Source organism: Arctopsyche grandis, chromosome 5 (assembly GCF_051622035.1).
Source record: "Arctopsyche grandis isolate Sample6627 chromosome 5, ASM5162203v2, whole genome shotgun sequence".
NCBI classification, from domain to species: Eukaryota; Metazoa; Arthropoda; class Insecta; order Trichoptera; family Hydropsychidae; genus Arctopsyche; species Arctopsyche grandis.
Window position 1 is genome coordinate 24477898 of NC_135359.1, and position 14291 is coordinate 24492188.

General features: G+C 31.8%; 1 protein-coding gene across 1 annotated transcript in view; it reads left to right on the top strand.

The window, feature by feature from the left end:
• nolo (ADAMTS-like no long nerve cord) overlaps positions 1–14291 on the top strand; it is a 307268-nt gene that overhangs the window by 69962 nt on the left and 223015 nt on the right. Inside the window, exon 3 of the mRNA XM_077431662.1 lies at positions 12076–12172. The gene's annotated coding sequence lies outside the window, so the exon portion shown is untranslated. The remainder of the gene's footprint in view (positions 1–12075; positions 12173–14291) is intronic.

Sequence of the window (14291 nt, forward strand, 5' to 3'; positions counted from 1 at the left end):
TTTTCCCGGTTACCGGTTTCGGCACGCGTGAAGCCTTTTCCAGTGCGGGTAAATTTTCCCAAATTCCTAGGCTTCGGCCCCGAATTCCGATACGTTCGTGACTGTTGTGTCACGCGACTCTCATATAAAAAATTGCTACAGCTTATAAATATACGGCAGTTTTGGATGGTACGTACGAAAAGTCGTACGAATTGCGTATTCTGTGCGGGAGACCGTTATAGTTTTCCGGCGAGCTTTATCACTCGCCGGAGAAAACTTAACGGAAAAGTCGCCATTATCACGTCAAAGCGTATCGGATAGGCTTCGTCAAATTCAATTTTCGATGTGTATTGTTACACCAAATTTCAACGTCGAAAATGCTCACTTCATACACAGAGCAACCCTGTTGCATTTTATATGAATTGGTCTATACACCCATCCCTCGATTTATGCGGTAGATATGTACATATGTACGTTCCACAAAAACAAAATCACGTTTTTCGTTCAAATTCAGCGTGACAAACCTTCATTTTTTGTGAGTTTGGGTTTATTCATTTTCTGTTTTCAGAATTTCGTGTTACGTATACATACAAGTGCTTGTGTACGTGTGCCAGGCACTATCGAGAGCCGTTTTGAGATAAGCGCGAAGATGCGTTTGACGGAGCCTGCAAACAAAACGAATCATCGAGAAGAGTCAAAAACTTCCGAATACAATTAAACTTATAAATTGAGTTTTGACTTGTTGTTTCCAAGCTCAAGAAATCCGGTTAATTATCCCCTATTCTCGGCCGCTCTGGCTACATTCGCCAATAAACCACTTTCTTAGTACCCCAACGTAATTTCATTAATTGGTAAAGATCCTTTCTATACTCGGATAAATCTGTATGTAGTGTTACGTGAAAATATAATAAAATTCACTATTTAGCACTTGCCGTACTGTGATGAATTGCGAGTAACCAGGACTTATATTTTATTTAAATCTCCAAATATATTGAACGCAGGGTCTTCATATTTTATTTATTCTTCATCAAAAACAAAAATGTCATTACGAAATAAAAAAAAACATTGATCAATATCAACAGAAATATTTTAAGACCGAGACATTTCTTTTAATTTGTTTTTATTTAATTACTTTATATGCCAACACCCACGAGATGATATTCCATCGGGTACAACATTAGTAAATACATATGTATGTAGTACATATATTAATTCGGCCGTTAAATTATTCATCCTCCCGATTTACTTTGATATTTGTCGTTCATAATATTTTCAGATGGCAAAGTAATATTTTATTATTTATACTGCATATAAATATAATACATGTAAAATTAGATATAAATTCTTTAATAGAACATTTCATGCATGAAATATTTTAATAAAAATTTTGTGAGCTCAAAGCTGAGTTTTTAATTTACTTAAAAATATCAAAAAAACATTCCAATGTTTACATATTTAATTTTTAAATCTTCTTAAAATTAAATTTATTAAAAATAACTTTCATTTAAAGTATTGACTATCTTTAAAATAAGCATACACTCGTATTAAGTATTTTTTTGTCTTACAAGATTTAAAGTTAGATAAAAATTATTTAAAAAATAAGAACTAAATGGTGAAATCGAATTTTTAAAGAGATAAAAATATAGAAATTAAAAATAACTAACTGTGCTTTGATGAAAAAAATATTCATATTTAATTCTATTCATTATGTTTCATTTTAACATAAAATCACAAGATAGGAAGCAATTTTTGAAAGAGCATTTTGATTTGAATTTATTCTATTTGAATAATTAATATTTTTTATGTTTTATTTTATATATTTTATTATCATTATTATTAAACCATTATTATTGTTATTATTTTATTGTTGGTATTATTTTTATATTTATTTATGTATGTACATATATGGACGAAAGAGATTGCACTATTCTTCATATCGCATGGAATAAATAATTATTATAATTACTTTTAATTTACAGTGGTACATACAAACATACATATGTTGTTTTTATAAACTCACGAAAGCGTATTTTTAATTTTAAAATTGAGCTTGCTTTAAATTTATAGGAAAAAATACGCTTACATTCGAACTGTATTTAATGATCAATAATTGTCAATATTTAATAATCGTCGTTGTCAATTCAATATTTGCTATGTTCACTTTTTGGATATTTCGACATTTTAACCATTATGACTAGATAACAACAACATCACTGGTGATGATTTATCGGGAATCGATAAGATGGCACCAAAAAAGAAAAAAGAAAAAAAAAATTATGACTAGATAACCAATCAAATTTTCGTATAAATAGACTTCTATGTGACTCTAAGCATTATACGGTGATCTGTGGTCGCTAAAAAAATATGTTATGTGCATCAGTCAGAATATTGATTAGTAAACTAGTCATAAAGTCGGTTTGAAAATGACGATATACAAAGTACATTTTTTTAATGTGCCCCTTTTTTTAGTGGAAATTGCGGTATATATAAAATACCCCTATATGATAGCACATTTGCCTTTTCGCACATGTAGTGCATTGAGTTGAATGACTAATCGTATGCAAGTTTACCTAAGTACTCCCCCACATTCTTCAAATTTTCTTGACAACTGGGAAAGCAGGTTGCTTCTCGTGGCATAAATACATACGAAAAACGCACACAGGTCACGATTCTTTGTCACATCGTCATTATGGTTTTGTCTATTGTTGTCGTGTACGTGTTGTATAATGTATTTGTGGGGCAAACGTCACGGTGGCGTCGTTGTTTCGTAGTACAAATGTTTCTGAGCAAATATTCGGCACGATGTCCTTTGTGAACGGGGCTCGTTATGTTCGGAGAACAAAAGCCCCCCCGCCGAAGCTGTCATTTTTCAGAGTTTTTCCGCATTTCCACGATCTATTTATGGATTGAGCTCGGCTGCTTGTCCCGCTACCACAAAAGACAGCTCTTGAAAGGTGCACTATGCTAAATGCAGGTCATACAATGGTAATGCTCTTATCACACATGTATGCGCAAGCATCCGCAAATATCGTTCCATAACTTTTTTAACCTCGTAAATTCAAGATTCAAGATAGGGGATGAAAATTATTTAATTGGTCTTTATGTTGAATTATTGTTGTCTCGTATTTTATGGTTATTTTTACTGTTAAAGAGTCTCTACTTATATATTAGGTATATTATATGTGATGTTTGATAGAGTATTTATAGGTAGGTATGTACATAGTTTGGAAACATGTGTATATGACGATGAATTGATTTGATTTCCGTAGAAAAACACATTCATATATTAAACGCGTATATATTAAATCCATAGAAATTTTCACATAAAGAATTTTCGCATAAAGAGATTTGATTAAAAAAAAAAGAGCTGGTGGATGTAAGCCAACTAGAAATAATTATTTTTTTTTCCAATTCCTTTTGCTAGCATTTTACAACTCAATATCTAAAATATGAAATATAAATGTTGAATTAATGAATGTCTTTGAATACTAAATATTTATTAAGTTGTTCAGTGAATAATTTCGTATACAAATAAAACTTTATTTATTAAATTTTCGCATTTGAAACTTCTTGTAAAGTAAAATAATCCTTGTGTACCGAATTTCGCACAATTGATATACATATGTATAATATAAGTATATTAATTTTGTAAGTTTCTTAATTTAAAATTTTTGACTAATTAAACGATGTGATATTTTTATTTATGGTGTCTTAAGTGCCGCACATTTGCATGATAAAATCTAATTTTTGGGTCACATTTTAATAGTGCTTTCATTAATAAATACATAATATTAAAGAGAGAAAATTCTAAATACATTGTCTGACATAAAACAAGTATATAGAATTACATGTTCAATGTTACACTAATTCAAATATACATTTGTATATATACGCGTATGAATATGTGTATATAAAATTATCCTTTATATTTTCACAAGTGAATTTTCGCGTCGTGCAAACTTCACAATGAGCGTTGAAAAATGTTTTGCACGAGTACTCTTTTGGTTGCTGTTATTTCGTCCCTGGTCTCTTTTTTTGAAATTCCGTTTTGTGTATCCCTCCCCCTCTTTACGAGAGCTAAGGGGCGTGGGGCCAGAAGAGGAGGTATGATAACGAAAAACAGCGTGAAAAAGAAAATTATCACCGAAGTACGATGCCGAAAGAGCATTGTGTTATGTCAACCATTAACGTTAAGATACGTAGACATCAACACTTGAATGGAACGATAGATGGGAATGTGTACATGCTTCATGTATGTAAGTACTTCCGGTTGAATTTTCGCACAACCAGTTTGTATAGCACGACAGGTGAGGCAGTCGAAGCTATCCGTTTGGAAAATTAGTGATGCTCGTGGCACGGAAGCTGCGTCTAACTTTTGAAAGCTCCCTTCGTCAGAGTTTACCTGTATTTGCCAATGACTCTTATCAAATTTAACGAAATTCCCTCTTATTCATATCACTGTAACCAGGATCGGTCTCAGGGTATACAGTGCGGTGCCCCTATGCAGATTGGTTTTTAGTAACCCCCCTATTTTTTTTAAACAATAAATTTTATAAAACTTGTTAAAAATTTATTGTTTTATTCGTGAGTCATTGATATTCATTGATATATATTTAACCAGTAGCGTGGTCTAGTGGTGAATGTTGAATTATCTCGTACTTGATGTTACGAGTTCGATTCCCTCTAAGTCTCGCTATTGGCTAGACATTGGTTTGTCAAGGTCGATCGTTTCTTATCAGAATTTGCCAATTTTTCTGATTTTCATTGAAACGATTCCTGTAAAATTGGCGTTTCCTTCCCAATTTTCTGTTGCGAACCTTTAGTTATTGTTATATCTTAGGTTTCGCCATATTGCTCACCATAGATGTCTCTGTGGTTGTTTATCGAATATAAAATTCGTATTGTTACACGAAAGTTATTCATCGCTATTTATCGTATTAATACGATATTTGTAATATCTGATGATAGATGTCAGATATTGTTTAGATTTACATGTATCTATGTAATAATTATGTGGACCAGGAAGGCGCATTTGGGGTTTACCTGTTAAGCCTTCCTGGTATATTTGTATACATATATGTATGTAAAATAAAAATAAAATATTTAACAGTCGACTTCCTGTGTTCTTCGTATATTGTAATATTTTGTACTTATTATGTTTCTATGAGTAGAAAAAATAAGTTGAATTTACAATGTTTTATAGCCAGCAGTATTTACTAGTGGTTAGAATATCTTTCTGTGAACAGTGTGGTTACGGGTTCGTATCCCACTAGTTGCTGCTGGCCAGACCTTAGTTTTTGACCAGGCCGATCGTTTCCTATTAGAGTTTGCCAATTTTTCTGATTTTCATTGAAACAGTTCCTGTAAAATTGGCTTTCCCTCCCCTATTTCTCTCGCTAATATTGAGATATTCTGTTATATATCAAGATTCGCCGAGTTTCTCTCCATAGATGTCTCTACGGATATATGTACATATGTATAACGTATAAAAAAATCGTATTGTTGTATAAATGTTTATTGATCGTATTTTATACGATGTTTGCAATGCACTTTGCTATGTTTGACCATAGATGTCATATATAATTTAGAAATATGTAATAATTATGTATTATTATATAATTTGGTGTGTTTATGTATAGTACACTAGTCGCATTGGAGCGATCTGGAATGACGAGTGTACATTGATTGATTGAATAAAATAAAAATAATAAATAAAGATGTTCAAAGAAAGATAATTTTTTACTTTTTTTTTTTCAATTTTAAAATAAAAAAATTAGCGCCCCTTAGCTATGGCAGGTGCCTAGTCTGCTGTACTTTTGAGCCGGCCCTGACTGTAACCGATTCCATGTATTTTCAAACTGAATGAATAAACACGTGCAAAACTCTCTTTGATCTGTGATTGTATTGCTACAATCTTTTTTTGGAAATATAATATAAATATTTTTGAAGTTATTAGCCCATGTACTGAAAATTTTATGTATCATATTTCGATCGCGAAAAAAAGTAAGGCCTTTTTACACGAATTTTTGCTATGAAATTTGAGGAAAACATTTTTTTATCGTTTTTCGGCACGGAATGCCTTTGGCGAAGCCTAGTAAGAAACTGTCATCGAAATTTTTCCAGAACACTCTTTTCCCCGCATCGGGAGGTAATCCTTCTTCGGAGGAAAGTTAAATTGCCCCGTTCGGGATTATCCAAGATAATCAGATCAAATCCTAGGGCACATCACTTAACTATGCATTCAATGTGACATTTTTCTACTGAAGAATTTCCATTGAAAAAAATCACATTAGTTAAAAATAAATTCGTCCTATTACTACTTTGAAATTAAATTATGTAATTAAGAGCATTGATACTTCTTAAATGTTTATCCAATAGAGTAGTAATTTCGAACATTAAATGAGGATATTAATGTTCAAGAAAGACACTTACTTACAAAACGATTAAATGAGCTATTTATACATGAGTCAATTTTCTACGAGTTAAAGTGTAATTTCCGCTAGAAATGTTCCATATAATGGATCGTATAAATTTGTGGACAGTTTATGGTTATTCGATATTTTACCAGACTTGCTTTTTTCACCATTTTCACGACAAGAGTTCAATTTGATACCGTGACCCCTCATGTTCCGTTTACCCGTTTTGTGCATCTAGATAAGCGATAGGCCGCAGGCATCTAGAACACTTGCTGAACATCAGAAAACGATAACATTTTTCTGATACGCTCATTTTAATTTTGTATTAAAACGAATGAAACTATTAAAAGTATAAAAATAATTATTTGAATTCACACCGTATAACAATTTAATTCTGAATCATTTATGATCTGGGTTTTGATTCACTTACGATCGTTTTATCATTAGAAACTGCTTATGCGAAATACGTAGTTTATAAGTGTGATGTTGGTATTGTATTGAAATAGTGAATGGGCAAATAGAAATATTAGTACGTGAAATATGTGGTCGTTGGTTGGATACGTCTGTCTTCCCCATCCCTTCCTGAGTTACCCTTCTCAAAGCTCCTCAGTAAACCTATTCAATAGACCCCTCTCTATCTCGGGGATAGATGATAATCAAAGCTCTTTCTCTTGACGTTTTTAACTTGTAAAGGAAAAGCTAAAAATACAGCAGCTTCCTGATACCCGTGCGAGATATTTGTTTTTCATAGGTCGTGACTTAAATGCTGATTTTTCTATCGTTCGATAATATGGAATTTCAGTTTGACCTTATGTTATATAATATTTAATATGTATGTATTACATATATACATATGTACTTACATATACCCTGAGGCGGGTTCGAAACTCGGAAGCTTACATTTAATTCAATTTATTTACATGATGGGATTTTCCTTCTTTATTCTCGAGTATGAAATAAAATATCAAGTTTTTCGGATTTATATTGAAGCAGAGGAGAATTTTAATTTTAATGTTTGTTGTGGAAATCAGTCGCAGCAAACACTGGGCTCTGAGAGGAATAATAATTCTGTGCTTCGTGGTGCGTACGCCAAGATGCCCATTTCAATGCCGTACAAAGTACAATTCGAAATAAAACTTTTTTCAAGAAACGAAAGTTAAAAATACGCAATAATGCGAATAAACATACACGTATTGGTATATATGTATATATAAAAATTACTGTGCTGAAAAAAGTTCTTGATTTTAATAAATAAAAAAAATTTCCTTCGTTATTTCTTCAAAATATCATATTCACATTCACGCATTCACAATTTATCTTCATCAAATTAAATATTTTTTTTATTTGAGGAAAGATTAATTAAATCAATTTTTGATTGGCTTTTGTAAGTGAGCAAAATCTTAAGGTCACATTATTTTGATGATTAGATTGGAATGTAATTATATTTTGTCACAGCTAGAAAAGAACCAAGATATGTATACATATGTATATCGTTATGGGAAGAAGCCAATAATTGAATAATTGAAGTTATGTAAGTTATGTAAGTCATATACATAATTGCCAGAAGCGTGGCTCGGTGGTTGCATTAGTACTAAGCACCGAGAGATTCTCAGGTTCGAGCTAACCTCGATTGAAAAGAGTTTATTCCGAGTTTAATCTTAAATGCTGCTGGTCAGACTTGGATATTTGTCACTCCAAGTCGATAGTTTCCCATTAGAGTTTTCCAATTTATCTGATTTCATTGTTGAAACGGTTCCTCCATCAAATTGGCAAAAACCATCCTACCCGCTATGTCACAAATATCTGAACTTGATTTATGTACAATATGTAAAAATGCATGTACAGGTCTAATTCGACAGATGCCTCATTGGATTAATTCATTAATTAGTTATGTATTAATTTCGTGTTTTTCAGTCTCTCAAAAGCAGCCATTTATGTAATATAATAAAAGAATTGCTGCAATGTTTGTAATTAATTGTCTAGGAAGGCGCACCTATTTATATATCTATGTAAAAATAAAATAAATTGTCTGGTTATAATGACGCGTTAAAGTATTCTGTAATGTCACTGTGGCAAAAATATGTAAATAAATAAAATAATTTTCCACGTTATTACAATTAATAATTTACAAGGTAAAAACTCAAAAATTTACTTTTATTTTAAATGAGTTGTATCATTAAAGAATGTTAATATCACATTGTTTTCTAAAATAAGAATGTTTTATATGCGTGACACGTGTATTTTATTTGTACATTATGAGTAATTACTTACGGCTACGGCTGAAGTTTGGATAGTTTAACGGTTGTTTAGAAGATTTCAGTAATAGTTATTTTCCCATTAAAGTAATAGATTAAGCTTTTCTTTGACTATATGTAAGCAAGTTATGTGTTACCTATAAATAAGTAATACATTCCGATTATGAATTAATGATTTTATTTTTCCAAAACTACTTCAATGATAAGAGATTCGATGAATTTTAAATGATATTCACTGCAAAGGTAGTTGTGCTTTCTAGAGACTACTGTCCGCCAATGAATATTTGAGAAACTCGGTTCTGACTGTACAAAACGAAAGCTTTCGCTCAAAGCTCAATGTTAGCATAGTGTAGCCACGCGCAACCAATTTTCTTTCGTCTATCACACGAGAGGACTATTCTGAATGTTTACACGTTTTAACTTCAATAAAGTTTTGTTATTCTCGAATATTCCCCGCAACAATTTTTCATGACGTAAATTTCATGAAAATTCTATGGATAGAACGCTGAATCAACATTATCATGAGCTTCGGCGTGAGTGTTGTCATTACGAAAAAAAATGTTCTATTCAGCACTCTCATTTATGGGTTTTGCTTACACAATGCTTTGTGTCACACATCAAAGGGAATTTTCTTCATCGACGCGGATAGTGTGGGAAAGAGGGGAGGGTGTTTATATATCTATATTTGTATATATGTATATTTTTCGTATTTATTTGCGTCGTTTTAACACCCCAAGAATGATGATTTTTTAGTTCGGTTCATTTGTGCCACCGCCGTGTTCATAAATAATAAACTCCTGCCGAGACGTGAACATTCATCAAATTTATCTCGAAGCTTTCATTCTCAGTATCTAATAAATGTTTTTAAAACGAATAAAGCGCAGGGAGTTACTCCATATTATTTTTGTTAATATTTTGGATGGTATAAATTATTGCCGACAATATTTTTCAGCCAAAAAATTAGTTAAATATTAAAATTGTTACAAAATTCAAAATAATTTATTATATAAATTAATCTTTAAAATTTTAGAGCTTATCGTCTTATTTTATTTATTTGTTTAACATACTTGGGCGAGGCAGCAACGCCGATAGACTCAAGGGGTTTGACTTATACATACATATGTATGTACATATATATATACATACATATGTATGTATATATATATAGGTACAAATATAAATTAAATGAGATATTTATTTATTTTTAATTTATACTTGGATGGCCTAACAGGTAACCCCAATGCGCCTTCCTGGCCAGAAACATTGTAAATTTGATTATTGAAGTATTATTAGTATTATACTAAGAAAATACATATCAATTAAAATACACAGAGACATCTTTGAAATTGAGAGACCTCAGTTTTACTGATCGAGGTACATTTTAAATATGTGTGATGATACATATCCTGGATGAAGAGAATAATGCAAAATTTGTATAAATTGTTATCGTATAAGCTTTGATTGTTTTCCTTTGATACTGTACAATAAAACAGGAATTATGAATATGTCAAATGCATATATGTATTATTATGTAACCGGTGAATTATTTGACGGTTCGTAAAATACTGTTTGCTAAGTAAGATTCTCCACTCTAACTGATTAATTTGTAAAGTTTCGACCACATTTCCACTAATGCGGTACAAATACGTGTAAATATTTCGGTCGCTTATTTTTCAAACAAAGGCATTTTTTCAAGACAAACTTTTCGAATTGTTTTTTTTTTCATCCGTCATTTTTTCTTTTGCATTCAAAGCACTTCTTTCTTTGCGTTGAAACACTCGAATGGCTCCGAATTGGCACAGTTCAAAGCACTTTTAACGGAACGTTTGCTTTAACGCGAAGTGCTTATACCTTCGACACACAAAGATGAACGCTTCGGAGAAAAAAGGCCTACGGGGAACTATGTACGTTCGACATCATGCTTCTGTTTTCCCAAAAAGTTGATTTAACCGCAAGTTGAAATATACTAACTTTATTTTTATTCACATTCAACGTCCTCACAGGTATGTATGTAAAAAGAAAGTTTTCACTGTACAAATCTCATTTTCACTCGATGACTGTATGAATTTCAATGTACGATATCGACTCGATTCACCCTATCCAACCCCGACCTCGGTCTTTTCATAAGTAATTAAGAAAACCAGCTAACATAAAAAGTATCGTGCTAATAGAGGGCTTTTACTGGGCCAATTTTCACATCATTAGAGGCTTTGTGAGTATAATTCGAGAAAGGCGAAACTCTTTCTCGATATTTGCATAATTGATCCTGGCACTTCATGACGGCTCGCACGAATGAAAGGGCCAATGTCTACGACTTTTTCGACACCCAATTTTCTCCATGAATATATTCATTTGATTCGACGCCGATTTTTCTTTCAATCAATTATTCCGCTATAGCTGGAGACATTCCGCTTATTGTTTTCACCGAAGACAAATTGAATAACCGAATCCGTCGCACTGTATCGATCGTAATCGAAACCACAACGAACGTTTCTTCAAAAGACAATGTATGTAATTGTTTTAGCACGTTTTGTTGCGGCGAATGTGCATATGAAGTAAAGTACTTAAACTTTTCTGGTTTAAAGAAGCGATGTTGAAAATCGTCCACCTTTGAGAAAAGCACTAAGTTGGTAATGCAAGCGATGCGCTTGCAATTTGATTTGAAATTGAATTCGAAATTTCAAAGAAATATTATTATTAAAGTTAATGTATAAATTACGCAACCTTGTATTAATTTGTTTGCCGTGACTTAATTAATATACTACGTCGAGAAACTCGAGTCTTTAAGATCGCTCATATCTCATTTTCGTACATATTGCGACGTATTAACTTTACGAGGCACGGGTTAGTGAAGTGAATCATTTCAAAAGCCAAGGAGCATCTGTTATATTAACTATGTAGGTACATATATTTGGTAGTTACAATAAATTTGAATTTTGTGTTCATCTATTCGAACAAACACATGTTTAAATAGATAAATTAAACAACATTGTAAATAATTGGGACCCAGCAATTCAAATAGAATACTTTTTTACATAAATTCAATGAGATATTTTCTTTCGTGTATCATGCAGAATTTCATTTCCGTAATTTATTTCGTTTGAATTTATATTTGGAAACTCGAGCGTAACTCTTTTGTTATTTTAATTTAAAAATTTTATTTGAAATATCGAACAATGTTCATTTGATTTTTCAAGCAATTGCTTTCATGGCAGTTTTTTCCAATTATATAATATAACAATAGTTGTAAATGGGTATGTTAACTGAATTGTTAAAAATATGTATATAGAATAAAAGTGCTAATATCTGTACGGTAGATATGTAACTTTGTGGAGTGTATAATTTGTTAGATCGAAAATTCTAGATCTAATATTAGTTCATTTAATGTTGCATAATTTTTATATGGAATATAAATTGGTTTTCAGATTCTTCAAAACGTTAGCACCATCCACAGTCTACGAATATAAAGAAATGTCCCATATCGACTTACGATTGCCTACTATACAATAGCTTGCTTAATCGGTGAGTAAATAAATCTTTAGCACCTGTTGCCATTTTTTTCTTACCTTGTATCACCGTATAGCTACATATATGATCAATGTATTTCATCTTTAATATTAAATAATAGAGAATTGTTTTATTAAAAACTAGTGGTTTTACCCGGCTTCGCTCAGTCTTCATAATATAAACCGCTTAAACAAATGGCCATTCTTATAGTAAACATATGTACATTTGTTTTTTTATTAAATTTATTTTAATCGAAAAAAAATCATATTCAATATCGTTGGCATAGATATTTTGATTTGTTTGATGACGTCACGGATTCTACGACCCAAAACTTAAAAAGTCTCTTTGAAAATTATATATTAGATGACGCAATTTAAGAATGAGTGGAGTTAAAGTTGAAATTGAAATTTGTGTATCATAATATGTAGTAATACGATTTTATGTATTGACTTGGAAACATTTTAAGGGAAAAACAGTACGTAATGAACCTTTTATAATCATTATATACCTAGGAAAAACATGTTACGATACAAAGGCCATCCGTCGTATGAAAAATACTCTTATTCAAACCGTCACGTTTACAAGAGTTGCGTATTAATTTTCACTCGATTTCCACGAAATTCGTTGACGATAAAGTCACAAATAATAAACTTTTCCGTATTCAAAGAGGAAAGTTGTCGCAATCTTAAGCGCTCAGATCACAAGCTAACATTCAACGTTATAAGAAGTATACAACAAAATTTTACATACATAACTGTATAATTTATACAAAAAAAAAAGAAAAAAAAACGCGCGATGTGCTCGATTGGTTTGTGAGAAGATTGAATGTTTGATTTTTAGGTGGAAATTTTGATTTTTCTCGTTCATTAGGAATACATATGCATGTATATGTAATGGGATACATATTTATATGAGATGTGTATGGAGGTAGAAGGGAGGGGGTTTTGTGTGTCATGGGGTTGGTTCTAGGTAGGGATGCGAGGCAGAAACGTGGGTTTGAATTAAATATGGCGTACGCGCGCACAACCCGAAAGTGTGTTCCGCTCGCGTTGGGTCGTTGCTGATTTATTATTCAACCATCTCATCTTCAGACTCGGCCATCATTTTTGACACAAGTTCGTCAGATAGTACGTGTCAAGTGTCTTGACTCTTACCGCTTCAAAGGAAAACGTAATCGACTGTCGCGGATCACTCGTTCGATCGACAAGTTTCGCTTTTGTTTGGAATAATAGCGGATTAAGAGTGCTCTCGCCGAATGACTACGGCTGATTTTGAGTGCTTGTTCTCTTTCTTTATTTTTCCATGTTTTCACATATTTTTGCTCTTGTCTGCCATTCTTTTTGAAAAAATCGATAAGTAACAAAGCTTATGTACATATATACATACGCATGCTTGTTATTCAATAAATTTATGAACGAGGTTGAAATTTTATTGGTTTGGTGGTTTTCGACCAGTTTGTTTATTGTTTGGATGTTATTCATATTATTATTATTATACCTACATATGTATGTATGTATATAATACAAGATGTCTGAGAGGGTTTAAAAACCCATAATTTATACCAAAATATATTTGAATATTGATATTAAACATATTGGAATTGATATTGAAAAATAACTACGAACAGATTTCGGATTTCAATTTCACATATTATGTTGCTTTATTTTCTCTACAGATGAAGATGATAAAACTATTACTCTAACCGTGTTTTGCGACACTTAAATATCTTACAGACAAATGATAAAACTCACATCGTAATTGGTTCAAGTTCGAAGGAATCTGATATATTCAGGTATATAAATATTTATGTACTACGGTTTATTAAGTGGCCCAAAAAATAACTCAGTAATTTATTTGAAACTTAATTCTTTTACCGGTAAATCAACGAAACATTTTCGCTGTGTTTTATCGCATTCCTCTCCTATAATTCATCTTCTGGCAATACTGGTCCGATCCAGCGCTTAGTCAAGGAGAAAAATATGCAATTATGGATATCATAGTAGAAGTTATAGATCAGATTAACATGGAATATGTATATATTAAATCTACAAGTTTCAGATTCCGATGATGATATTGCGGTAGTTCCAGCTACGACTAATTGTGTGTTATCAGTAAAAAGAAAGGCTTCAATTAG